The 27,622-nt window shown below is 35.8% G+C and overlaps 1 pseudogene; it reads left to right on the forward strand.

Annotated features, from left to right (window-relative positions):
- Nucleotides 1-16,086, forward strand: part of LOC132501439 (high mobility group protein B2-like) — a 28,755-nt pseudogene extending 12,669 nt beyond the window's left edge.
- Nucleotides 16,087-27,622: the final 11,536 nt, after the last annotated feature.

Raw genomic sequence — 27,622 nt, forward strand, 5'->3', positions numbered from 1 at the left:
GCTTTTGCTGCATCCTATCAGATTTGGATAGTTGTATTTCCATTTTCATTTGTCTTCAGGTATTTTTTGATATCCTCTTGATTTCTTCAGTGACATATTAGTTGTATAGCTGTTTAGATCTCAAAAGTTTGTGGGTTTTGTAGGGTTTTGTTTTTGTTTTTGTTTTTTTTCTAGTTGACTTCTAGTCACTTACATTTTTGGTCAGAAAAGATGCTTAATATGATTTCAGGCTTCTTAAATGTATTGAAGCTTGCATTGTGACCTAGCATGTGATCTATCCTGGAGAATGTTACAAGTGCATTGGGAAAGGTTCTGCTGCTTTTGTATGGAATGTTATATATATATAACGTTGAAAATAATTTGCACCAACTTGGTTATGTGAATTGCTTTGATGTTTGGGTTCCACATAAGTCAGGAGAAAAAAACTTTCTTGACCATATTTCCTCATGTGATTCTCTACTCAAACGTAATGAAAACATTCCATTTTTAAAACAAAGTGTGATGGATGATGAAAAGTGTAGACTGTACAAAAATGTGGAATGGAAGAGATCGTGAGGCAGGTGAAATGAACCACCAACAAGCACACCAAAGACCAGTCTTCATCCAAAGAATGTGATGTTGTGTATATAGTGGGATTGGAAGGGAATCCTCTATTATGAGCCCCTTTTGGAAAAGCAAATAATTGATTACAACAAGTACTGCTCCCAATTAGACTAACTGAAAGTGGCAGTTGATGAAAATCATCCAGAATTAGTCAATAGAAAATGCATAATATTCCATCAGGATAATGCAAGACCACATGTTTCTTTGATGACCTGGCAAAAACTCTTACAGTTTGGCTGGGAAGTTCTGATTCATCTGCCATATTCACCAGACATTGCATCTTCAGATTTTTATTTATTTTAGCCTACAAAATTCTCTTAATGGAAAAAATTTCAATTTCCTGGAAGACTGTAAAAGGCACCTAGAACAGTTCTTTGCTCAAAAAGATAAAAAGTTTTGGGAAGATGGAATTATGAAGTTGCCTGGAAAATGGCAGAAGGTAGTGGAACAAAAGGGTGAATACACTGTTCAATAACGTTCTTGGTGATAATGAAAAATGTGTTTTTATTTTTACTTAAAAAACCAAAGGCATTTTTTGGCCTACCAGATATCTGGCCTAGATCCAACAGCTAGTGCTCTGACCTCAGAACCAAGCTCTTGAGTGCAGTGGCCCCTAATGTAGACTGCACTTTTTATAGACTCCTATCATAACACTTACTTCATTTTTTTTACTTTTGTTTGCTTTGCTTCTCCACTTAAATCAATAAATCAATAAATCCTGAACTACTCTCTTTGAGCAGAATGTCTTCTTCAGCCTCTTAACCTCAGTGCCAATCACATATCCCTCTTTATTTCCTTCATGGCATTTAGTATACAATAATTATTGTATTTGGTTCTGCTTTATTTTTTGTCTTCAGGGACAGAAACTTTGGCTCTTTTTTTCCATGATATTTCCTTAATATCTAAAGTACTTGTCAACATAAATTAGTCATTTGGAAAACAAAAATGTAGAATTAATAACTAAGCCTAATGCTTAAAAACTAAGACATTGATTTCTGTAAGGTGTCACTCTGTTAAATCGATCACCACAAATATAAACAATCCAGGCTTTCACAATCTCCCATATTATGTGTCATTATCCAAGCACATATTTCCATATCCTTTCTCCAAATTTAGAATGCCATTCCTTCCTTTTTCTAACTAACACAACTCTTACACATATTTCGAGACCCAAATTAAAAGTGAAACTCTTCTTGAATCTGTTTCTTAAGCATTCCAGCTTACAATGACATGTTCCTTTGATAACCATCCATGCCAGTTATGTATTTATTGAACATAAAATTTCCTGAGCATTTACTCAATTCTAGACACTAAGTGTCAGGATGGAATGTGGAATAAGAAAAAAAGCTTTTTCAGTTTCTGCACAGCAAAGAAAACAATCAACAAAATGAAAAGACAATCTATGGAACAGGGGAAAATATTTGCAAACAATACATATGATAAGGAGTTAATATCTAAAATATATAAGGGACTAGTGCACCTCAATAGCAAATAAAGCTCAACTAATTCAATTTAAAAATTGGCAGAGGACTTGCATAAACATTTTTTTTTCCATAAAAGACATAGACATGGACAAGAGGTACATAAACAGTTGTTCAACATCACTAACCATCAGGCAAATGCAAACTAAAATGAGATACCACCTCACATTTTTTTTAGGAAGGCTATTATCAAAAAGACAGATATAAGTGTTAGTGATGATGTAGGAAAAATGGAAACCCTTGTACAGAAAAATAGAAAAAAACTTTAGTCAGACCATGAAGAAAAAGAGAAAATTCAAATGAGTAAAATCAGGAATTTAAGAGAAGATATTACAACTGATACCATACAAATACAAAGGATCTTAGTATAATTATATGCCTGAAATAGGAAAACCCAGAATAAATGGATAAATTCATAGGAACGTACTAACTACCAATACTGAATCATGAAGAAACAGAAAAACTAACAGACCAATAATAAGTAAGGAGATAGAATCAGTAATCTAAGAAAAGCCCAGGACCAGCTGATTTAACAGATAAATTTTACCAAACATTTAAAGAATGATTAATGCCAGTTCTTCTCAAACTCTTCCAAAAAAATTGAAGGGGAGGGAATACTCAACAACTCATTTTAAAAAGCCAGTGTTACTATGATACCAAAGCAAGATATATAATAACACTACAAGAAAATAAAAATATAGGTCAATATCCCTGAAGAATATAGATGTATGAATTCTCAACAAAATAGTACAAACAGAATTGAACAGTACATAAAAAGGATCACACAGCATGATCAAGTAGGATTTATTCCAGGGATGCAAAGATGATTCAACATCCACAAATAAACAAGTATGATACATCACATTAATAGAATGAAAGATAATAATCATATGGTCATCTTGATTATGCAGAAAAAACATTCAACTTTTTCAACATCCTTTATAGTTAAAAACTCAACAAATTAAGTATAGAAGGACCATTCCTCAACACAATAAAGGCCATATATGGCAAACACACAGCTAACATTACACTCAGTGGTGAAAATCTAAAATATTTGCTCCAAGGTTAAGGACAAGACCAGGGTGCCCACATTCACCATCCTATTCATTACACTACTGTATTTGCTCTAGCCAGAGCAATTAAGCAAGATAAATAGATAAAAGTCTTCTAACTGGAAAGGAAGAAGTTAAATTATTTTATAGATAGTATGATCTTATATATGGAAAACACTAAAGACCCCACCCTAAAAATGTTAGATATTATGAATAAATTCATTAAAGTTGTAAAATACAAAATCAACATACAAAAATCAGTTGTGTTACTATATACTAATAATGAACAATCTGAGAGTAAGAAAATAATCCCAGTTATAATAATATCAGAAGTAATAAAATACATTGGAATAAATTTAACTAAGGAAGTGGAAGATGTGTTCACTGAAAACTATAAAACACTGATGAAAGAAGATATAATTAGATGGAAGATATCCTATGTTCTTTGATTGAAAGAGTTAATGATGTTAAAATTACCACCCAAACCCATGCTTAGATTCAATAGAATAAAAATTCCAATAGAATTTTTCACAGAAATTGAAAAACAAATCCTAAAATTTGTTTGGAAACAAAAATGACTGTGAATAGCAATAGCAATCTAAAGAAAGAAAAAATGGGGAGGTATCACACTTCCTGATTCCAAACTATATTACAAAGCTGTAGTAATCAAAAGAGTATGATACCAGCATAAAAATAGACACGTAGACCAATGGAAGAGATTAGAGAGCCCAGACATAAACCCATGCATCTACAGTCAAATATTATTTGACAAGGGAGTGAAAAATGCTCAATGGGAAAAAGAATATTCTCTTCAATATAAGGTATTGAAAAAACTGGATATCCATGTGCAAAAGAGTGAAATTGGATTCTCATCTTACATCACACACAAAATTTAAATTTAAATGGATTAAAGACTTAAATATAAGACCTGAAACCATAAAACTTCTAAAAGAAAACAGAGGGGAAATGTCTTTGACATTGGTTTGGGCAATGATTTTTTTTTTTTTTTGGGATATGACACAAAATGCATAGGCAACAAAAGCAACTGTAAATAAGTAGGGCTATATTAAACTGAAAAGTCCCTGTATAGCAAAAAAAAAAAAAAAAATCAATAAACTGAAAAGGGAGAAAATATTTGCAAATCATATATTTGATAAGGGGTTAATATCCAAAATATATAAAGAACTCATAAAAGTCAATAGCAAAAATAAAGTATCTGATTAAAAAGTGGGCAGAGGGCTTCCCTGGTGGCGCAGTGGTTGAGAGTCCGCCTGCTGATGCAGAGGACACGGGTTCGTGCCCCGGTCTGGGAAGATCCCACATGCCACGGAGAGGCTGGGCCCATGAGCCATGGCCGCTGAGCCTGCGTGTCCGGAGCCTGTGCCCTGCAATGGGATAGGCCACAACAGTGAGAGGCCCGTGTACCATAAAAAAAAAAAAAGTGGGCAGAGGACCTAAATAGACAATTTTCCAAGGAATATATACAAATGGCCAAGAGGTAGATGAACAGCTAAAAAACATTATTAATCATCAAGGAAATACAAATCAATACCAAAATGTAATATCACCTCATATCTGTTAGGGTATATATTATCAAAAATACAAGAGATATCAAGTGTTTATGAGGATGTGGAGAAAAGAAAAACTTTTTGCACTGTTTGTGGGAATGTACATTGTACAGCCACTATGGATAACTATATGGAGATCCTCAAAAAATTAGGACTATAACTACCATATGATCCAGCAATCCCATTTATGGGAACACATCCAAAGGAAATCTCTATCTGGAAGAGATATCTATACCCCCATATTCATTGCAGCATTATTCACAGATGCCAAGACATGGAAGGACTCTAAGTGTTTGTCAACAGATGAATGAATAATAAAAATGTGGTATATAAAATGGAATATTACTAAACCTTAAAAAGAAGGAAATCTTGCCATTTGTGACAACATGGATGGAGCTTGAGTGCATGATGCTATGTGAAATATCAGACAAATGCAAGTATTATATAATCTAATTTTTATGTGGAATCTGAAAAAGCTGAACTTGTAGAAGCAGAATAGAATAGTGGGTGCCAGCAGCTGGGGTCTGGGGGTTATGGGAAGATATTTGTCACAGGATAAACTTTCAGTTATAAAATGAATAAGATCTAGAGATATAATATATAGCATTGTGATTATGAGTAATAGTTACATACTTGAAAGTTGCTAAAAGAGTAGGTCTTAAATGTTTTTACACACACACACACAAATATATACATGTATCAAATCATCACATTGTACAACTTATACTTTCACATTATATGTCAATTATATCTAAGTAAAGCTGGTAAATGGGGAGAAAACAGGCTTTTCCCCCAGTGAATCTTACATTTTGGAAAATAAAGACAGGAAATAGGTAAATAAATGAAATAATTTCAGATAATGATGAACACTATGAAGAAAAACAATGTAAAGTAATGCAGTTTGGCTGCAGGGATGAAGAATAGATGAGTCAGACAGTACTAAGCAAGGTGACCACCTGGAGTAAGAGAGTTCCAGGATGAAGAAACACTAGAAATACTCTGAGACAGGAAAGATAAATAGTATGTGTTGTCATGCGCTTATTGGTTTCACACTATTTGTTCTCTAATTACTCTATTTGTGTTATTTTTGTTGTCACATCTTGATTGTAAGTTTTCTGAGAGTAGGGGTGTTGTTTTATACTTGTTTTATACCATATCACCTAAAACAAAATGCAATGTAGGAAATAAATTTTAAATGAGTGTTTATTGAATAATTTTATTATTTAATAATGTTTTGAGTAAAGCAATCCCTTTCCTATGCCTGCAATACATTGAGAGTGCTAAATTTCTTAAAAGATAAAATTGTTATAAGTAACGTATTCTTTATACCAATATATAAATTAAAAATGGAGTAAATGCATGAACTTAAGACCATTCTTTTCAAAAACAATTTATTTCTGCATTCAGTTTATAGGACTTTTGTAATCAGCAAACAGAAAGCATCATTTTCTTTAATAATAATTTTTAATCTTTTTTTTTGAATTTGAACAAGGAAGGGGACCATACAATAATAAAATTCATGTTGACCAAGCAAAAGATTGGACACTTTGATGATGTTGACAAAAAGTTAATAACTACCTGTAGCAAAACCAATGTTATATTGATAAATATGGTTTGGATAATGACTACTGCATAGTGGAGCTACTCTGGGTGTCAACGAGAATCTATGGCTGTCACTCTCAAGCACCTCTTTATGCCATCTGGGTTCTAGATCATCTCTGAGATGGAAAGGGGTCACCGAGATCATCCAACTTAGCTCCTCCCCTGTGCAGGAATACCTTCAGTAACATCTCTGTGATGTCACATGTCACAGAGACATAGTCATCCAACATTTGCTGGAACACTTTCTGTGAGTGAGAACTCAATATTTCACATGGAAATACATCCTATCATTGGGCAGCTCTGTTATATTAGTCTTCCTTATGTTAAGCCATACTTATCTCTTTCTCTACATTCTAGGGCTGCCTTTAAAGTTCATGAGAAAACAGTACAATATAAATACATGGCTTTGTTCTTCTGTAATTACATACCTATCTGCCCATGTTTACTAAATACAATGTGCACATCACTAAGCCAGGTCCTCCACCAACATGCATAAGTCCTCATACATAACAACTTGGGAAGGTGACATGGTGTATCCTCAGTTTCATCAGTCTCATTGTCTCAACTCTTCTTACTCTGTCTTGGGTTCCCTTACCTTCAATCACTAATAATATGACATCTGTCCTCTCATATCACCAGTGAAATTTACAGTAATGACTCCCACTAAAGTGTGACTAATAATGGCTCAAATACCTACCTGGGGAATAGATATTTCATCTGGGAAAGGACTTTAAACAAAACAAAAAAGTAAACAATAACAACAACACAACCCATGGATCTCTATCCAGAATTGTCCCTGAATAAACTGTTTAAGAAATTGGATCAACTAAAGGGTGGCTGTGCTTGTTCAGAGTTAGCTGAATATACCTTAATGAAGACCAAGTAAACAGCACATTCATCTTATTTTACAGGAAAGACTTTATTAGCCCAAACTTTGTTTCTGAACATGTCATCCTTTCTTTATCTTTCTTCCTATTAACAGAGCTCTAGGGGTTATGCATATACCATTACAAATGTGGCTGGATATTGTATGGAACAAATGATAGATGAAATTTATTTGGCCCAGGTCTTTCCAAAGTGTGTTTTTCTAGTTGCAACCAAGAAAAATAACTTATTTCAAACATATCACTTGGAAACACTGTGCCTGACACCTGGAAAGAAAGCCATCATTAGAATATTGCATTATTTCCATCAATAGAGACAAGGAACTAAACAAATATGTGGAAGTATGACAATTAATCCCATTGTAGCTTAAAATAGTTATCATCACTATCTAGGTGAAGCTTCACCTAAGAGGTGCATGAGAGGCAATTAGAACAGTAATTATAGTCCGGGTTACAATGAAAGTGGTAGGAGACAAAACTTCCAAAATCTGTATAATTTATCTAAGGGAGACACATAACTTTTAAGACACTATAATCTAAGCTCATTGAATGCTGTATAAACTAATGTATAATATTAATTAGTTATCAATGGTATGTGATGTGCAGAAGGGAGCTATATCTATTGGTAATTTGCCCTGTCATTGATTTTTACCATTTTGAAAACCATTGGATTCTCATTGAATGCTGTATAAACTAATGCATAATATTAATTAGTTATCAATGGTATGTGATGTGCAGAAGGGAGCTATATCTATTGGTAATTTGCCCTGTCATTTATTTTTACCATTTTGAAAACCATTGGATTCTCATTAAGCAATAGCAAGAAGGTGTAAGATAGACAATAACAAACAAAGGTGAAATATTTTTAGCATTCATTATTTTGTGAGATTATATAATTTATTGGTCTTTTCCTCTGATCAGCTGTCTTTTTTATGACATAGGTGTATTAACCATCAGTTAACAACTCTTACAGGTAGATGTAGTGGTCTCTTTTATGATAAAAAAAGCTCTGGAAATGAGTAGAATTAAGTTCTTTTTTTTTTTTTAATTGTTTGCATTTTCTCATCACACCATGCTGTCTCACACATCTCCAGGCCTGTACAGACTGTTCCTTCTTTGGAACACTTTTTAAAACTTTTTTTTGGCCATGCTGCACATATTGCAGGATATTAGTTTTCCCACCAAGGATTGAATCCGTGTCCCCAGCTGTGAAAGTGCGGAGTCCTAACCACTGGACTGGCAGGGAATTCTCCTACAACTGAATTCTAATTCTGGTTACAAAAACCACTATCTGGATGACCTTGGGCAAGACACATACTTTCTAAGCCTCAATATCTTCAATAACAATCAAAAAAGTATCAGCTCTACAATGTTCACAGGTGCAAGACATTCTCAAAATTATCTTGTTGGGCCACATAAACAATGCCCTATATACAAAAGCCTGAAATGTGGTATCACCCAAGTCATACCCAATGGCCTAAAATAATAGATATATACATAATGAGTTTTTTCTCCCAGAAGCCTTTAAAATTCTGAGATTTTATGGTATATGGGAATGAAGACTGTCCTTCAAAATAGACTTCATTAGAGTCACATATCTTTTTATAAGAATATTCTATGTGTACTCATACTAGACAATTTGTTCATATTTTTTATATCTTCATTATTTTTTTCATTTATTCAACATGGATTAATTATATGGAAACTGTATGATTGGATGTTTGTTGAGTACCTAGAGAAATAAAAGGTATGGACCTGCTCTCAAGTCCACCTCAATCTAGTGAGAGCTAAAGGGATATAAATTAAATACAAAGGGAGAACTGAGGAAAGAGCATTTATTATGTTTGGGAAGAAGAAAAAGGGAGTAAGGAAAGGAATTAATTTGAACCCTGCTCTCTCAGGCTAAAAGATCTTCCACATCAGGGAGCAAATGACCCAGGCATTTTGGCAGTGGAGCCGTATTTCTCTCTTTGAAGTATAATTACTTACTGATACTTCATGTAAAGAAGCCCTGAAAGTTAGGTAACAATTCAGTTAGAAATTTATATCATCTTTTGATAACATCACATACCTAACATTTAGTCACTTATTGATCTAAAATCTTCACCTCCCTAAACCAGAGGCAATTTGTTTTCCCCCACTCCTGCCCACTGAAAGAAAACTTGTTAATACTTCTGGTTGAGAAAATTTCTATCCCAGAAAAGAAGCTTTTATAGTTGTATCTTTTCTATCTAGGATCCAGTTAACTTACTTTGTTCCTCTTCATTTTCTAGTGGCTGGGCTCCAGATTTTAAATAAAAGATAGCTTGGGTGACCTCAATAGATTTGTGTGGTCCAGGATCATGTCTGATAAATAATATATGCTCAGAGTATCCATTATTAATTCTTACTATCAGCAGTAAACAATGGGAAGCTACCCTCAGCTCTCCTGCCTCTTCCACAGGAGGCTGTTGGCTCATTACACAAAGTACTTACAAAAGTTAATCTGCTTGTTTATGTGTATGTTCAGAGATGCTGTGATTGGGAAACTCATCACAAGATGTTTTTGCATTGGGCCCTAATGGAAGTCTCAATACGCTATTTATTCCCCACCAAAGAGACTTTGTTAAGATGCATCGTACTGCAGCTTGCTGGACAATGTTCAGAGAAGTAATACATCCTTCCATAAAGCCACAAAGCATGCAGTCCAAAGCATAAACAAATCTCACAGCACTAAATACCAGTCTTCAATCAACACTGTATTGCACCCTGTCATATTTCTACAACAGGTGCCAAAGGAATAACTCTTCTTTTTTATTTTTTACTTAAGAGAACTCTTATAGTATTGGCTTTATTCCTACTTAGTATTTTTTTAACATATTTATTGGACTATAATTGCTTTACAGTGTTAAGTGTCCATCGACAGATGAATGGATAAAGAAGACGTGGCACATATATACAATGGAATATTACTCAGCCATAACAAGAAATGAAATTGAGTTATTTGTAGTGAGGTGTATGGACCTAGAGTCTGTTGTACAGAGTGAAGTAAGTCAGAAAGAGAAAAACAAATACCGTATGCTAACATACATATATGGAATCTAAAACAAACAAACAAAAAATGGTTCTGATGAACCTAGGGGCAGGACAGGAATAAAGACACAGACATAGAGAATGGACTTGAGGAATAACTCTTATACAGAGGTTTAGGGTTTTCTTTTAAAGTAAGATGTGTGTAGAAGTGACTTGCAAAAAAGAGGGGAATAAAACTATGCAAACTTTTCCAGCTTTCTCTCTCCACATTTAATGGTGTCTGGCATTTCTATAGATGACATTTAATATTTGAAAGGGCAAAATTTCTTTCAGTGCACATAGGAATTCCTGTTATATTTCTGGAAGATACAGAAAAATTCATATCTCTACACGAGATCTGCATTGAAATCTCTATATGGGATGGATGTTTCTCAGTATTTACATCTTTCACATTGTATCTCAATGGGATCTACATAAATCCTCTATTTGATATTCCTTTATAGGTCTACAGCACTCATATTGATGAACAAAAATTAACTAAAAATGCTAGAGCTGAAAGTGGCTAGAGAAAAATCTACTTTGATGCTTTTCAAATTGTGTTTTTCTGAAACCAGGAATTCTGGAAGGCACCCCAGTGGCAGAGAGATCTATGTAAGGAAGGCTGTGGGTAGTCTACAGTCAGAGCAGCTCCTCTTTGAAATGTTTCATACATTAAAACTTTTAGTGACATTTTGTTAAAAATAGGATTTCATTTATTTAAAACACAAAATAAGAGACTACTGAGCTCAAACCATTTATTTCACAAGTGAGGAACTTGATATAAAAGATTAGACAGAGACCTAGGATGGCAGAAACTGAGCTTCTGAACTACCAGTGTTACACCAAATCCAAAGAAAAGAGACAGGAAACAACAACAAAACATCAAATCCCACTGTGACCATAAAATAAAGGACTTATGATAGAAAACTTGCTTTCAGTGAAGGAAGAGTGAGGTCGATTTCAGCAGTTACATTGCTACAAGTTCTTGAGCCACATAATTTGCTCCTGCCTAATAGAAAGATAACCTTCTGGTCTTTATTTGATTAATGGCTAAGAGGAAAGAGGAGATGTCAAAAGTGTATCACTTTGGCAAAGACTTTTTTTTAACTTTAGGAGAAAACTTGATACATTTTATTAATTTATTAATAGGACATAACGGAATTATTGGAAGAGCTCATTGAAGAAATGATTTCCACTTATTTTTTTCAACTGTAAACTTGTTTAGAGGAAAGAGTTCTATTATTCCTTCTTCTAAGTCCAATAATGTAGAGCACAGTAAGTTGCAAGCTTGTGTGTATGTATGTATATAAGTGAATGTATATATAAATATATATATACACACACACACACATATATATATATATATATAAACACACAAAATGTGTATTAAAGTATAACATGCTGACTAGATAAATAAATTTACTTCTTGATTACTTGCTCCTGAATAAATTTATTAACCTCAGTCCTTTATAAACATTCTGAGTTATATACAGGCAAATGATATAATTGTTGTGGAGTATGAGATAATCTTAATGGCCTAATTGAGTTAATCAATTCATTAAAAGTATCTGTTGAAAGAGCATAAGAAACTCTTTTAAGAATTATAGAATACATAAAGAAGTCACAGACCTGATTCTTGCTCTCATAGAATTTGTGATCTATAAGAAATTTTTGACAAATGGTAAATAGCAAATACTACTAAAAATCCTTAGCAGTGTTTCCCAAACTTAGCTGCACATTGGAATAACTTGGGAATCACTGATGCCCAGTAATTATCCCCAATTTTATGTAATTGTATGGGGTACAATTTGAGCACTACTGGTTACTCATACACTATATAGGACATTCTTTTGTAAATAACACCAAATTCTGTTATTATCAAGTCTTTGTCAAGACGGAAGGCTAAAACATGAAGATTTCCCCCATTTGGTGCTCCAAACTTCATTCAGGCATTTTCAACTCTTAGCATTTCATAGCACTCAGTGGGATCATTTACTCTACTTTCACTATTAGAAAGAACAAGTTAAAACTAGCCACTTAAGCTTGGGCATGGGATCAGCGCACAGTAGTTTTCAACCCTTTTTGCCCATTGGAAACATTTGAAAAGCTTCTGAGACATTCTAATGCAATGGCGCCCAAACTTATTCACATATTAAAATCTCCTAACACCAAAAGATCATACCCCATACTGATTATATCAGAAAGGGGATGGGAGTTGAGCCTCAGTATTTTTTAAAGATCCTGAGATGATTCCAATGCTCATCAAAATTCGAGAATTGCTTTTCTAATGCCACAGTCCCACACCCAAAGGTTCTTATGTAACTGTTCTGAGGCAGGATATGGGCATGAAGATTTTTACAAGTTCCCCAGGGCATTCTAATATTCACTCAGGATAGAAAACTACTGAGTTAGAGCAGTTGCTCAAACATTGTTGCCTATTTGAATCATCCACACATAGAGATTTTTTTTAAAAAAACAGCAAAGTTTGGGAAACGTTGACCATGAGGTTCTGTTTCTCACAGTACAGCTCATAGGCCACTAAGCTGATGATCCCTATTGAAGCTCCCGATTTTAGGGTCTTTCCAAATACTTACCAAATTAGACTGCAGTTTGAGCACAGAAATCTTCATTTTAACAAGTTCTATTAGGGAACCAGTGACCGAAACTGCCTGCCCTGGCCAAGAATGATACAAACTGCTTGCATGAGTTGTCTCACAACAGGAGGTGCTGATAAGGAACACAGCACTGCTGCTGAAAACTAAACGGGGGAGTTTATGAGGGGCCAAAAAGATAGAGGAGATGCCAGCCCATAACATGTTCTTCCAACTTCCCAGATATGCTTATGCTAGAATACATCTCGGCTGAGAGATATGTCTGCCACCAGGAAGGACCAAATATGGGCACAAGCAACATAACCGGCCAGAGACAACCCAGAAAGCTAGCCGCATTACCATAAAACCTGAGACTGTGAGCCATGTGGCAGAGCAGTTCCCTGACCCTTCTGCTCTCCGCCCAGGTTACCCTTCCCAATAAAGTCTCTTGCTTTGTCAGCATGTGTGTCTCTTCTGACAATTCAGTTCTAAGTATTAGACAAGAACCCGCTCTCTGGCCCTGGCAGGGGTCCCCCTCCCCTAACAGTTCAAAATGAAGTTTAAGGTTATTGATCTAGAACCATGATTCTGAAGCCAGGGATGTTTTTTCCCCTCAGGAGTCATTTGGCAATATCACATGTCAGATTTTCAGCACTCACAACTGGGATGGATGTTACTGGTATCTAAAAGGTAGAGTCCAGGGATGTTTCTAAGCCTCTTACTATGCCCGTGTAGACCACAGACCCCCAGGATAATTATTCAGTCCAAAATGTCCATAGTGCTGAGGCTAGGAAATTTTGTTCTACAGCAGAAGTTCTCAAAGGTTAGAGTGCAACAGTATCACCTGGACTGCTTATTAAAACACAGATTGCTGGGCTCCACCCCTCAGAGTTTTTGACCTAGCAAGTCCAGGATGGAGCCAAATAACCTGCATTTCTAACAAGTTCTGGTGATATTGGCACTGCTAGTTTAGGGGCTATGTTTAAAGAACCAGTGATCTAGAGGTTGCCTCTCATTGTCACCTAATGCCTCTGACTCTACTAGAAGTAAAGTTCATCAAGACATGGAAATTTTAATATAGTGTGGAGTGCTACCAAGAACTTGAAGACAACCCAGACCAGTGTACCCTAAACCTCTAAAATTAGGATTTTCAGGATCTGAGCATTCCTCCATCTGATATTGTCAGTATCAATGTTCAACTACAGGACCACAAGTTTGATTTTAAATGTTTCACTAACTTCAATACAACTTTATAATTGTACTTATTTAGTCTGCAGGCCATTCTTGACATTCTTCTGGCAAGGAACCATTTAAAAATATAACAACAACACATCAAATATCTGTGGTACATTTAGGGGAGAATACTAACCTACTTCAATACCATTTTTTTACAAGCAAATCCTGTTTATAAAATAAATACATTTTAACAATGTCTTTAATAACAGAACAGACTGTCTCAGACCACCTCTGAACTGCTTCTCACTGATTTTTTAAATATTATTCCTTCCCCAGATCATTGTAATCAACAGCACCAGACACATACAAGAAATGTTAACAACATCTCTGAATAGAGATTTAAAGTGTTTTCATCAGATCCTTGGTTGCTGTTCTCTCTATTAGAGCCATCAATAATAAGAGAGGCAAAAATTATCAATCTGTAACTAGGCAACAAGGACAAAGTTAATGAACATTAGGCCGGAGATGGTAGCCTTTATAAATAAAATCCAATAGCACCTTAGCTGAATATATTTTTCCAGTGTATTGCTGTTTTGACACAAATGAAACCAAGATGTATTCCCTATACTTTGTTTGCTTTTACCTGTTTTTTTTTTCTTCTAGTTTATGTCCTGTGTTATTACTTTGTGGAAAGAGACAGAGTGGATGTAAAGAAGTCCATAAATAGGAACCAAACTGTTTTACTGTAAATACTTACCTACTTACCAACTTATTTTAATATATCTAATGAGCATGTTTGCCAAAGTAATCCTTGGAGCCTCCCTTGTGTTTGGCTATGCTATGTACAATTAAAATGTATGACTTGTGAAGCTAGTATAAAAAATCTGAATGAAAGTGGATATGTGGAGAAAAATTAAACACACATTTACAGACAGCTTCACATATGTGTTGTTCTTTTCTTTCAAAAGAGGGAACAGTATCTTTGAATATCTATTAAATTCATTCTGTTTATATAAGTGTACAATTTCATCTTAGTTATAGACATTATCATTCTTTTCTCGTTTAGCTTTTTGTATGATTGATTTTCTCCAAGCATTTGAACTGAAAGAGAACTGGATTCTTCACACAATCTTAAGGTTATTATTTTTTTCTGTGGGAAAGTTCCAACTATGTACAGTTGTAAATCTGTGTACATACAGTTCCAACTATGCAAATATTAATTTAATGTCAAAAAATAAATATAATAAAAATAATTAGTGAGGTATTTGTCTTGGAATTGCAGATATAGTCAGATAAAATTACTTTTTTTTCTTTTAATTTAACAGAAAGACCATGAGACTTTTACCATGACAATCCAATAGAAGTCTAAGCTATTGTCTATACGTGGTCCATTGACTTCTGACATACCAGAAAATCCCTCTTGAGGTTTAGTTTCCAAGCTGAGTAGTAAGTCCCCTTGCATAAATAATAGGAGAACTCCAAAGTAAGTCCTCTTGCATAAATAATAGGAGAACTCCAAAGAGGCCTGTAAAATTACCCAATAGACACTTCCAGAAAAACATCAGCCTCAACTCTGCAGAAAATGCTTCAGGTAGGAAGGGATAATTCATTTATCCTCAATCTTAGAAGCTGATTCCTAGTAGAAAAAAAAATGAGGTTGGGTGTCCGTTTTTCTGTCCCAATCTATGAAGGTTACACCAATTTCTTTGAAAAAGAGAATTATAAGAAAAAATATGATCTTTGGGCAATGTTCAGAGCAAAACATGAAGAAAACAGATGGAGGCCTTTTAGGAGCACAAAAGTGAACACCCTGGCTTATCCACCGGGGATACTGCAAAAAGTAATTGGGTGAACAGTGGTCTGAGAATTCAGCCAAAGATAAACAATCACATGAACAGAAAGCAGCTAAGCAAAAGAAGAAATATGAAAAGGATATTGCTGCACACTGTGCCAAGGACAAGAATGAAGTGAGAAAGAAGGGCCCTGTCAGGCCAACAGGCCCCAAGAAGAATGAACCAGAAGATGAGGAGGAAGAGGATGATGAAGATGAGGAGGAAGGGGATGAAGATGAGGAATAAATGGCTATCCTGTAATGATATGTGTGGAGTGTGTGTGTATGCTGCAGCAACTGTTTGGCAAAAATGTGAATTCAAGTGCAGCTCAATATAAAAACTGTACAGATTTTTGTATAGCTGATAAGATTCTTTGTAGAGAAAATACTTTTTTAAAAAATGCAGGTTGTGCCTTTTTGAGGGGCTTCTATATATAGTTAGATTTTAAACCTTCTGATGTTGAATATTTCTAAATATTTAATGGTTTCTTTAATTTCTTGACTTGTGTATGGTAGCACAGCAAACTCATAGACATTAGTATCTATAGTAAATTTTGGGTTTTCTAGAAAGAGAATGTTTCATTAAAAAAAATTTGAAATAAAATTATGTATATTAAGAAAAAGAAAAATTATGAGAAGGCTTCCCTTTAATAGACTACTAAAATTTTGTAGTACAACTGAGGTGAGAACCCTACTTGCAATCAGCATTGGTGGCTACAAGAATGACCAGTTCCACAAGACTGGACTACCCACTAATTCAAAACCCCGGATTACAGGGAAGTCAGTATAGATCCACGTAAATATGAGGCACAAAGCTAAGGTATCTGATCAACAAGTATAAATTAACATCAGGAAATAAAGAGGAATAGTTTATGCTATCCCAAGGCAATCTAAATGACATGAAAGCTTACAGTTAAGTTTTTCTCGTAGGACTTCAAATATTAAATTTATGTGCCTTTTCTTTCCTATACATTATGATTGTAATATCACCATAAACCCAGTTAGTTGAGGCACTTTGAAAACAGTAGGTTACCCTTTATTCAATAAAAAGTGCACATCCCAAGATATATTCTATTTCAAAAAATGAAAAAAAAAAAGAATTATTGGGGAAGAAGAACAGGGAGGAAAAATAAACCAAAAGATATTCATAGTAACATAAAAAGCAAAATTGAATCTAGGAGACAAAAAACTCTGACTTTTTACAACATTCAGTTGTCTCTGGTTAAAGAAGATTTGACTCTGTGAAAAAAATGACATCATGATCATGGTCTTTAAGTCTTAGAGGGATTGGAATATTTCATTAGTCTCACACCAGGGATTTTGGCAAGCATATTCCATCAAGATTTTACAAATTATTTCAACCATTAATAAAGTGATTATGATGCAGCTTGAAAGTGCAACACTTAAGTTTTATAGCAAAATGGCAGAACCAATAAGCAGGCCTTAAAACCATAGTATTCGTGTTAATTGAGTGGAAGGGAATATCGATTGAAGTGGAAATGACCAGACTGCCAATTTTCATCCACGCGTCATATGCCATCACACACACTTAAGCAAATGTGCAATTCCAATGATTACAGGAAATGAAGTTAGGCATCAGCAAAACCAGGCCAAAGGCATAGAACAGGTTCACTAAAACATTCTCATTCTTCCATTTTCTGCTTTGCATAGGAATCTACCTACCCGTATGTTTGTGTGGCCGTTGGGTTTGAAGTATTATTTTCTTTTCTTTTTGTCATTACCAATTAATTTCCAAATTCCAAAAGCAGCAATTATTGGAGCAACATATACAGTGGGAGCTACTTTTATGATCTAGGGATTTTGAGAGATATCGGTACAACTGAGAGATGGAAAGAGAGTAAAAATCAAAATAATCCGGCAAATACATAGTAAGTCTACGATGGCTCATATATCTTGTTGGAAGTTAAGAGGAGGGAAGTTAAATACACCAAAACGCCCCACATTTCCTGTCCTCAAGAATCTTACAGTATTAACGGGAAGCCATATTTTCTCCTTGCATTGTTTAGACATTTATTAAACACATATATTTTGTGCACCTGCTATGTGTCAGGCACTGAGCAAGATGCAGATACTTGAGATATTTTAATCCTCACTTGATTAACTCTAATACAGAAAAAGAAAAACATAATAAACTTTTAGGAACAAAAGTTCCATCAATTATTTTTATGACCTACTCTTACTTTTAATGTATTCAGTTCTTTGGGGCAGCCTCCTCAGAATTGCAGTATCTAATACTTGCATTCTTTCCAGGTCATTTGCACTATTCTTCCCTTTATGCCATAGTTCCCTACCCACTTCATTACTCTGAATACACTACTCATTTACCTATTTCAGACATTTCTCACCATCTGTTCTAGAACACTCTCTCCCCCTTCCTTAGCTATGCCCTTCTCATCCTTCAGGACTAAGGTAGGCTTAAAAACAATCTTAGGACTCTGAACTTTTTGAGGCATTTATCAAAATTGGAGTTGATTAGTAATTTAGGTGATTTATTTGTCTGTTTTTTTCTTTTGAGAATAAACCCTTCACAAAAGCCAGAATTTGTCTGATTTACTTAAAAATGCATCCTAAAGACTTAGCACCAAGTTTAATGCATATTAGATTCAGTGAATAGTGTGAAATTAATAAAAATTTTAAAACACAGAATAATGCAATATAATAGTTATTGGAGGACAAAGATGGTGCTTTTCAACACAGTATTCCAGGGACAAGGACAGTAACTATAATATTGAGGGACTGAGGCTGTAGGTGAATGAGCAATTAGGGGTCTGACAATAAATGCAATAGAACAGAAGAGAGGAAGGCTGTTAGTGAACACAGGTTGTATAGGTATATGTGTGTGTAATTAAACATTACATAAAATTACAGGAAAGCAAACCAGGTGCTAGGATGGAAAGTAAATGAAGGATTTTAGGCAAGTCTTCTTTTGCACAGTAACATTTCAGTCTCTGTCAGAAAAAAAAAAGAAAAAGATAAAAGTAAAAGAAGAAATCAGCTATGCCAAGAAAAGCAAAGAACATTCCAGGCAGAGGGAGCAGTGACTACAAAAGTCCCAAAGGCAGGCAAGTGATTGGTGTGTTGGGAACGACAAGAAAGGTATCCCAATAGCCTGGAACATGTCAGACAAGAAGGATAGGAGCTGGGAAAGAGGGTGAGAATTAAGCCTAAGGATGAGATCACCTACAGCTTTGAAAGCTATTGTATGATTTTGGATTTTAAACACAATGGGAAGCTACTGAAAATTTTTAAGCAGGGCTGGCATGATCAATTTGTGTTTTATAAAGGTAACTCTGGCTACTGCATAGAGAGTACAGTCAATGGGGAGAAATCCTGGGTATACGTTGCAATAGAGTAATTGGAAATTGGAAAGAGAAGCTAAAGTTTTCTTCTATCTTTCTAAATTAATACCATGATACCCCAAGGTCAGGGAAATTGTTCAAACTCCATTTTATTCATTATAAATATCTTCCCTGTTTATCGTGCTACAAAAAAAAAAAAAAAAAAAAACACTGTAAACATATCTACTTTTAATTGCTTACCTAACAAATATGCCAGAAACAATAGACTTCAATCTGTAACTTTCTGATATGCTTTTGGTTTTGTACAGGAAAAGAAAAAAAAAAAAAGTCCTGGGCTGTCACCAAAATGAGGTGAATAACCACCTGGTTTCAGCAAATCTACTACCTTCTGCTATGTCTCTTTCTCTATGTCTATGAAACATCCAGGGCTAAAAATGTCTTAAGGAGTCCTGCTCTCCTTTCTCATGTCATCATTGAAAAATAAATGCTCCAAAGAGTGCTATAGTATTACAGCCCTCTGGGTTGTAGGTTGAATTCCGTACATCTAGATGTATATTCCTCATTCTCACCTGTTTTCTATAAATTATTTTTAGAAAAAGAGACCACTGATATTGACACAGATGACACTGTGCACTAAATAGCCTTACTTGCATATGCAGACCGACAAACATGTACCACAAAAGCCATTCCAATTAACACATGCATTTATACAAATATTCACATGCACATTTCTTTGCCCAGACTGGAGAGTGTTTTAGTAATTACATTGTCTCAAACACAGCTGCCTATCACCAAATAACAAATGGTTTTGTGTTTTTTTTAAGAGACTTTAGAGGGAGAAAGGGAAGACATAATATGAAGCTGGCTATCAAAATTTCATGTGTAGCTTTCCATCCTGCTTCCAATCACGTCACCTTGTGGTCTCAACATTTTTTCTTAGTGGAACTTCAGCCAGGGATAGAGGAAAGAGCAAAATGTGAAATATATGAAATCTGTTCCCTTGCTGATGTTTTTTTTTTTTCTTTTTTTTTTCAAAAAGACAATTTGTCAATTAAAGGTAAATATCTGAGAAACTGCGTTATTTATGGATACATAGAGGGCCTCACTATTCTTGGTTCGAGTTATGATCTAAGAAACTATTTTTTAACAGAGAAGAGGAAAGGGATATATTGTACCAAATAAATGGATCAGGAATATCATTGTGAATTGTTTGGCTTGGTTTAATTATCATGTGAATAGTAGTGAAACAGAACAGGACACTGTGGGGCTACTGGGCACAAAAGCCTTTCTGTGTCCCCCATTTCTTGATTACAGTAAATAGGCTTCTTTCAGCCTCCATGACCTTCTCTGAGTTCCAAGGAGCAGGTTCAAATAGTTGCTAATTACAGAAGTGAGGGCATGTGGATACAAGGGAAAAACAGTCAAGAAACAATAGTGAAGCCTTGGAGCAAGGTCTTGGTCCCCCCAAAAAGGGATGCACATAACAGTACCTTTGAGCTGTTTTGCAGATACTGATACCCCTCTAGGTGGGAGAAGTTAATGGTGTGCTGCGCACAAGCATGTAGACCCCAGACTAGTTGGAACCAGAAGGTTGATGATGCTGACTCCCACTTACCTCACCAGCAACCAATCAGAAGAATGTCCACGAGCTGATCACCCTCTTTGAACCATTACTATAAAACTCCTCACTACCTCCTCCAGGTTGGGACACACAGTTTTGAGGGCATTGGCTCACTGTGGCCTCCTTTGCCTGGGAAAGCAATAAAGTTATTCTTTTCTACTTCAACTAAAACTCTGTCTCTGAGATATAAATCAGTGTCAGGGTACAAAGGCTGGTTTTAGCTTTAGTAGTGAGCTGATAACCAGGGGCCAAGTCTTTTGTAGTTAAAATTGCAAATATCTGGATAGTGTAAAATAAGGTTCCGAAGGTGACATATCAGACAGATAAAACAGAAGGCTGGGATTAGTGACATCACAATGTGATAATTTTCCAGGGGGTTCCTTCTATATTGATCAGGGGTCAAAGCTCTTAGATATAGCTGGATTTTTAGGTGTAAATTCCCTATGAGAGAAGCAAAGTAGAGACTTTGTCTCACTGTTACTAATGAGTGGCAATCTGCAAACCTTTCTGGAAATGGGATTTGATGGGGGAAGAGGAGAGAACAAAAAGATGGTGAGAACTTGTAATAAGAGACTAAGCAAGCCCTGAAGCTGGAGAAAAAAATGCAGAGGAGAAGCTAGGGACACACGAGTAAAACTGATCAGCCTCACGATTTTGCTAACTTCAAATTAGAGAAGGTAGAGACATTAGCTACTTATATTTACTTTTTCAGAAATCCTGCTCCCATTGAGAGAAGACTCCGAAAATCAAGCATGGCATTTTTACCTGTGTGTGTAGAAGGGTTAACTCAGCAGACCTTGTTGTGGAAACCCTTCCCATTCCTAAGAAATGCTTGTTTTCATCACTGGCCTTTAGCTGGCTCCTGAGAACTGAGCTTTTGAAATGTTCTGTCTGATGAAAATACTTTGTGTATGCCTGAGGCCTTGAACCACAGCCCCCAGTTTGTCCATATAGTTTATGCTAAAAATGTGATATGTGCTGAACACCTGCTTCACCTCTGGAGGCCTAGAGCTTGAGTATCTGAGGTCAGTCACTAGGTGCTATACACTTAGGTGACTAGTAGCCAATAAAAATCTGGACACCCAGGCTTAGAAAAGTATCACTTATCAGTAACCCTTCCCATGCATTGTCACATATATTTTTGGGGGGAGAATTAAGTACATTCTGTGTGACCTCACTGGAAGGGGGCCATTGGAAGCTTGCACTTGGCTTGCTCCAAACTTTACCCTTTGTTGAATTTCTCTGTATCATTTTGGTACAATAAGCCATAATGGTGAGCATAATGACATGTGTGTATTATGAGTCCTTCTAGTGAATCAGTGAACCCACGTGTGGTCTTAGAGACCTCCAGTGCAAAGTATCCTCTAGAAATCCAACTATTGGCTAATCTGACCAACCATGGAGTGTTCACTGAGGGGACCTCTAGTTTCTTTATTCCTTGTGCAAGATAATTTCAAGGAAGTGACAAGACACCTACCTCTGGTGACAAAGGATAGACATGCACTCTTCTGATATAACTAAAGGACCCTACTGAGTGACTTCTTATCTATCCAAACCAAGCATGGAAGAACCATGTCTCTTTCAATTGAGTCTAAACAAGGATTTATTGATACAGAGGAGAATCACACTTTCCCAAGGAGATAATTCTGACTAGTAGAGTCAAAATCATTAAATACCACTACTGGTTTTGCCTCTGGAATCAATGCCCTTATATTTTGAGTTTCTTGTGAGCAAAAATCATTGTCTTCTACATCAGGACTTTCATGTTCCTGTTCTACATCATTTGGAGGCTAAGTTATTTTCCATTTGTCACATACTCAGAGCTACTCTTCTTTCCCCCGCTTTGTCACTCAAGAGCCTGACCCTTATAAACTGAATCACCCAGACTACTTTTCCTTATGTCTTAATATTTGGTTTAATCCAAAGGAGGCACTATAAAAATTTGAGAGAGGAAAGAAGGAAAGGTAGAAGCAGTTTCTCCCACTCTCTCTGTACCTGTGTACTATTATTCTGGCAGTGGCTATATTCTTCTTTTTCTACAGCTCCTTCCTGATAGATTGATTCCACAGCACCAGTGATCCTTAGGATCTGGTTATAATGTTTCCTCTTCTTGTACTTTCAGGCTTAGTGGTAATAATAGCTTTTCTTAAATTCTTTTCACTGTATCAATCGAGTGGATCTTTTGTTTGCTACCAGTCAGGAGACTGGCAGAGAGGCATACAATGAAGTTCACTGAATGAATTTATGAGCAATCCAATGGATGGATGAATGAATGAATGAATGAATAAAGAATCCCTGCTCCCTCATGATTTACAGAACCTACTCTGACAAATTAAGCCAAACCAAAAGCATAATTTGCTGCACTTTTTTGAGTTGTGGTGTAACAGAGGCCTTGAAAGTTAACCCAAAGAAAATATAGCAATGTTGAAGATTTAATGTAAGGTTGGAAACAGGGCTGTAAGGGGAAAGCCATGAGGATTGATGCATACAAGGCTATGCAGTGGCTAACAGCTTCCTCTGCCTTGACTCCTCTGAGATCTTCTTGTAACAACCAGGTCTTACTATCTCAATGGGAACAACGAAAAGTGTCATAGTTGCAACAGGAACAAAATTCACACTCAAAAGAATTGAAACAAGGGAGCTTAATAAAAGGGATATTGACAGAAATCTGAGAAAACTCATCACATACAGGCTTGCTGCCAGAGAAGACGGGCCACCTGATAGGACATCAAACCCAGCTACCGGCAGAACAACAGTGCTGAGGTAGGAAAAGAATGGAGAAAATAAGGACTCCAAGCTCTCTTTACCTTGGCTCATAATCTATTGCTGGTGCTTCCCATTGATCTTGTCTAAATCAAACAAGAGGTTAAGTGTGATGTGATGCAAGCCTCCCAGGGAATACAGGAAGGTGGACCTGGATTGGAGCAATGAGACAAGTGGAGAATAGCTACCATAGCATTTAAAAAATCTTTTCCAAGAGAAGTGCTAAACGTATGCTTAAGACCTATCTAGTAAGAGAATTAATAACCATGACTTTACTACAATTTGCTGCTTTTGAAAATAAAATTCTGAGGCTAACAACCACCCTATAAGGGAGGTTTGACAAAAAGTATATTTTATCTTTGACATCAAGTACACTAGATATTTATCATATATGTTGGATAGACACTTGTCCATTGAACTGTGATCCCCCTAATGATACAGAAATGAATCAGGGCTGGCCCTCAACCCTCTGAAGTTGTCTTCTAGTTCTTTTATTATTGCATGTTGTACACCAGTTCACTCCTTGACCACACAACATTTTTTCCTCTTTTATCCCGGCATAAGCTTCTGTTTACCCCATTCAAGCTGCTCTTCCTGAAAAATCACTGTGCTTTAGTTTTATTAGCCAATAGCCATTGGCTTAAAAATGATTAGGATTTCCACCAAGAGGAAGCCTTTGATCACTGGAACCAGATCCAGCCATGAAAGTGTGGGTTTTTCTGATCGGTTCTAACATTTTCTCTCAATTAGGACAAGAAAAACTGCTTTGGGAAGTTGATTCTTCACCTGCACACATAATATCTGTGTTGTTATGTTCTCTGAGGAAGCACTAGGGGACCCATTGGTAAGAACCTGTTTTTGAGGTAATTGCAAGGGGAAAATAAAACACACCTCAATGAAAGCTCATTTTGATTATATTCCCTATACTCTCTCTCTCTCTTCCTAAGTCCAGCAGCCCCAAATCTCAGGTGGCAAACAATAGATTTCACTGCTTGAGAATAATCCAATAGAAGAGCCCAAGGCAGAATGAAAACAGCAAGACCTTCATGATCTCACATGAATGGGTTTCCCCTCTTGTTGCAGAAGGCTGCTCTCAAAAATCACCTGTTTTCTGTATGTCTTCCTTGGTGAAGTAAGTCAGAAAGAGAAAAACAAATACCATATGCTAATGCATATATATGGAATCTAAAAAAAAATGGCACTGATGATCCTAGTTGCAGGGCAGTAATAAAGATGTAGACATAGAGAATGGCCTTGAAGACACAGGGTGGGAGGGGAAAGCTGGGGCGAAGTGAGAGTAGCATCAACACATATACACTACCGAATGTAAAATAGATAGCTAGTGGGAAGCAACAGCATAGCACAGGGAGATCAGCTCGGTGCTTTGCAATGACCTAGAGGAGTGGGATAGGGAAGATGGGAGGGAGGCTCAATAGGGAGGGAATGTGGGGACATATATATGCATATGGCTGATTCACTTTGGTGTACAACAGAAAGTAACTAACACAGTATTGTGAAGCATTTATACTCCAATAAAGATCTATTTTTTAAAAAAAATCACCTGTTGTCATGTCTAGTACCTGTATATACAGAAGAGGTCCAAGCAGGCCCAAATATATAAAATGTCCACATGATTAGCACAGGGCACTAGGAGGCTTTATATGAAGATAACTGATAAGATTAGTGATGTGGAGAGGAGAAAGTGATGTTGTGTTTGAAGTTATGATTGAAGTAAAAGAATATCAGCGATGATGAGACAAGAAACCAAATCCCTGAACACTGGACTAGAAGTTTGCCATGGAAGTTTGAGAGAATTCAATATGGAGTAACTTCACTCCAGTAGGGGAATTATGCCAACATTTCAAAAATTCATATTACGTTATTAAGTGATATTACAATGGGGTGGGCATAAGGAAGCATTTCTTTTTTTTTTAATTGAAGTATATTTTATTTACAATGTTGTGTTAATTTCTTCTGTACAGCAAGGTGATTTAGTTATACATATATATTTTTAAAATATTATTTTCCATTATGGTTTATCGCAGAATATTGAATATATTTCTCTGTGCTATACAACAGGACCTTGCTGTTTATCCATTATACATGTAATAGTTTGCATCTGTTAACCCCAAACTCCCACTTCATCTCTCTTCCACCCCACCCTCCACTGGCAACCAAAAGTCTATTTTCTATGTCTGTGAGTCTTTCTGTTTCATAAAAGTTCATTTGTGTCATATTTTAGATTCCACATATAAGTGATATTGTATGGTATTTGTGTTTCTCTTTCTGACTTACTTCACTTAGTATGATCATCTCGAGGTCCATCCATGTTGCTGCAAATGGCATTATTTTATTATTATTTTATGGCTAAGTAGTATTCCATTGTATATGTGTACCACATCTTCATCCATTCATCTGTCGATGGACATTTAAGTTGTTTCCATGTCTTAGCTATTGTGAATAGTGCAGCTATGAATATAGGAGTGCATGTATTTTTTTTGAATTAGTGTTTTGTCTGGATATGTGCATAGGAATGGAATTGCTGGGTCATATGTTAGTTCTGTTTTTAATTTTTTGTGGAATCCCCATACTGTTTTCCACAGGGGTTGCACCAGCTTACATTGAAGAGGGAGGCATTTCTAATACATGAAATTAATATCATAAAGGGCAACAGCCCTTGTTTGGTATCTGGATAAAAATAAAACTTTAGAACGTAGGTCCCGTGGAACTGACTTTTCACAAGAATTCTGATTTTGAGCCATGTCACTACCACCGTTAAGTGTCTCCTCTAAATAAGCCTAGGTTCGAAGTCTTAGCCAGCTCCCTGACTATTTTGAATTTGACCTAGGCCACGAAATGATCAAATTAAACTAAGCCATCATCAAACTCCAATTGGAGAGGGCTGCAACAATGGGTTATTTTACCAGGAGACAAAGTCCTTGTCTTTTCTAATGTTCTGGTGTCTTGAATAGTGGAGGATGTAAGAAGGGAGGGAAGGAAATATTTTAGAACAAGACTTTTTGGTAACCATTGAGGTAATTATTTATTTTGACTAATGATTAAATGTTAATGTCTATATATATATATATATATATATATATATACACACACACACACATATAAAAGCAGGCTGAAATAAAATCTTAGCAAGCAGATTGTACAATTCTTCATTTATGGATGACTACTGAAATAGCATCAGCATAATATTTTGATAGAGTAAATGAAATATTTGTTCTTATCTCTAGATGGCTTTTTTTTTAATATGTTCTGGACAAGTTCTTGCAAACCTGAGTTTTTTAATGACACTTTTTTTTGCCCTCTACCACACTGTAACCCTACTACAATTAGACATAAGCAAATTTAGATAAATCCCAAGCCAACTAGTGAAGTTCTCTACAACTAGAGAGCAGAGATAAGAACTTAGGTGAAAGCCATCCAAAGGGACAGGTTGCCTACACCTCAGTACTTTGAGTCATCTCCCCAAAACCCTGCTCTGTTCCTTCCACATAGACAAGCATTAAAGTTGTAAAGACACTAAATATCTTAAGACTTTTACACTCCCTCCACCACAAGTACACACAGAGCCCCCTGACAAACACAATCACACATAGATATACATACACACACAGCTCTACATTTCATCACTTCCAAGAGAATTTTCGTTTTCAACAGAGACTCTTAATGAACTGATAACTCAAAGGCATGATTCAACCTTGGAATTTTAAGTTGAGTAAAACTTGAAGCATCCTTTGGGCTCACTTCTCATTTCAGAAATTATAGTTGCTACCTTGCCCTCCTCACTTAATTCCTCTAAAGTTTGACACTCATCTGAAGAAAACAACGTTGTATTCGACATTTTTTCTGTGTTTTTACACCTCATATATTTTGTTTTGCCCAGAGAGGGACTTAAAAAGATTATTGGATCCTAAATTCAATGGTGTTTGGTTTTCAAAAGATACATTTTTCTTTCAACATTCCTGTCTTCAAAAGCTAATGGGTTGTGTTGCTCTGTTGTAAGCCAGAGTCAGGTTGGTGGAGAAATCACAGCAATTATTCCTAATTGCTGCTGAAAATTTGCT

The sequence above is a fragment of the Mesoplodon densirostris genome, chromosome 14 (assembly GCF_025265405.1).
Source record: "Mesoplodon densirostris isolate mMesDen1 chromosome 14, mMesDen1 primary haplotype, whole genome shotgun sequence".
Classification (NCBI taxonomy): domain Eukaryota; kingdom Metazoa; phylum Chordata; class Mammalia; order Artiodactyla; family Ziphiidae; genus Mesoplodon; species Mesoplodon densirostris.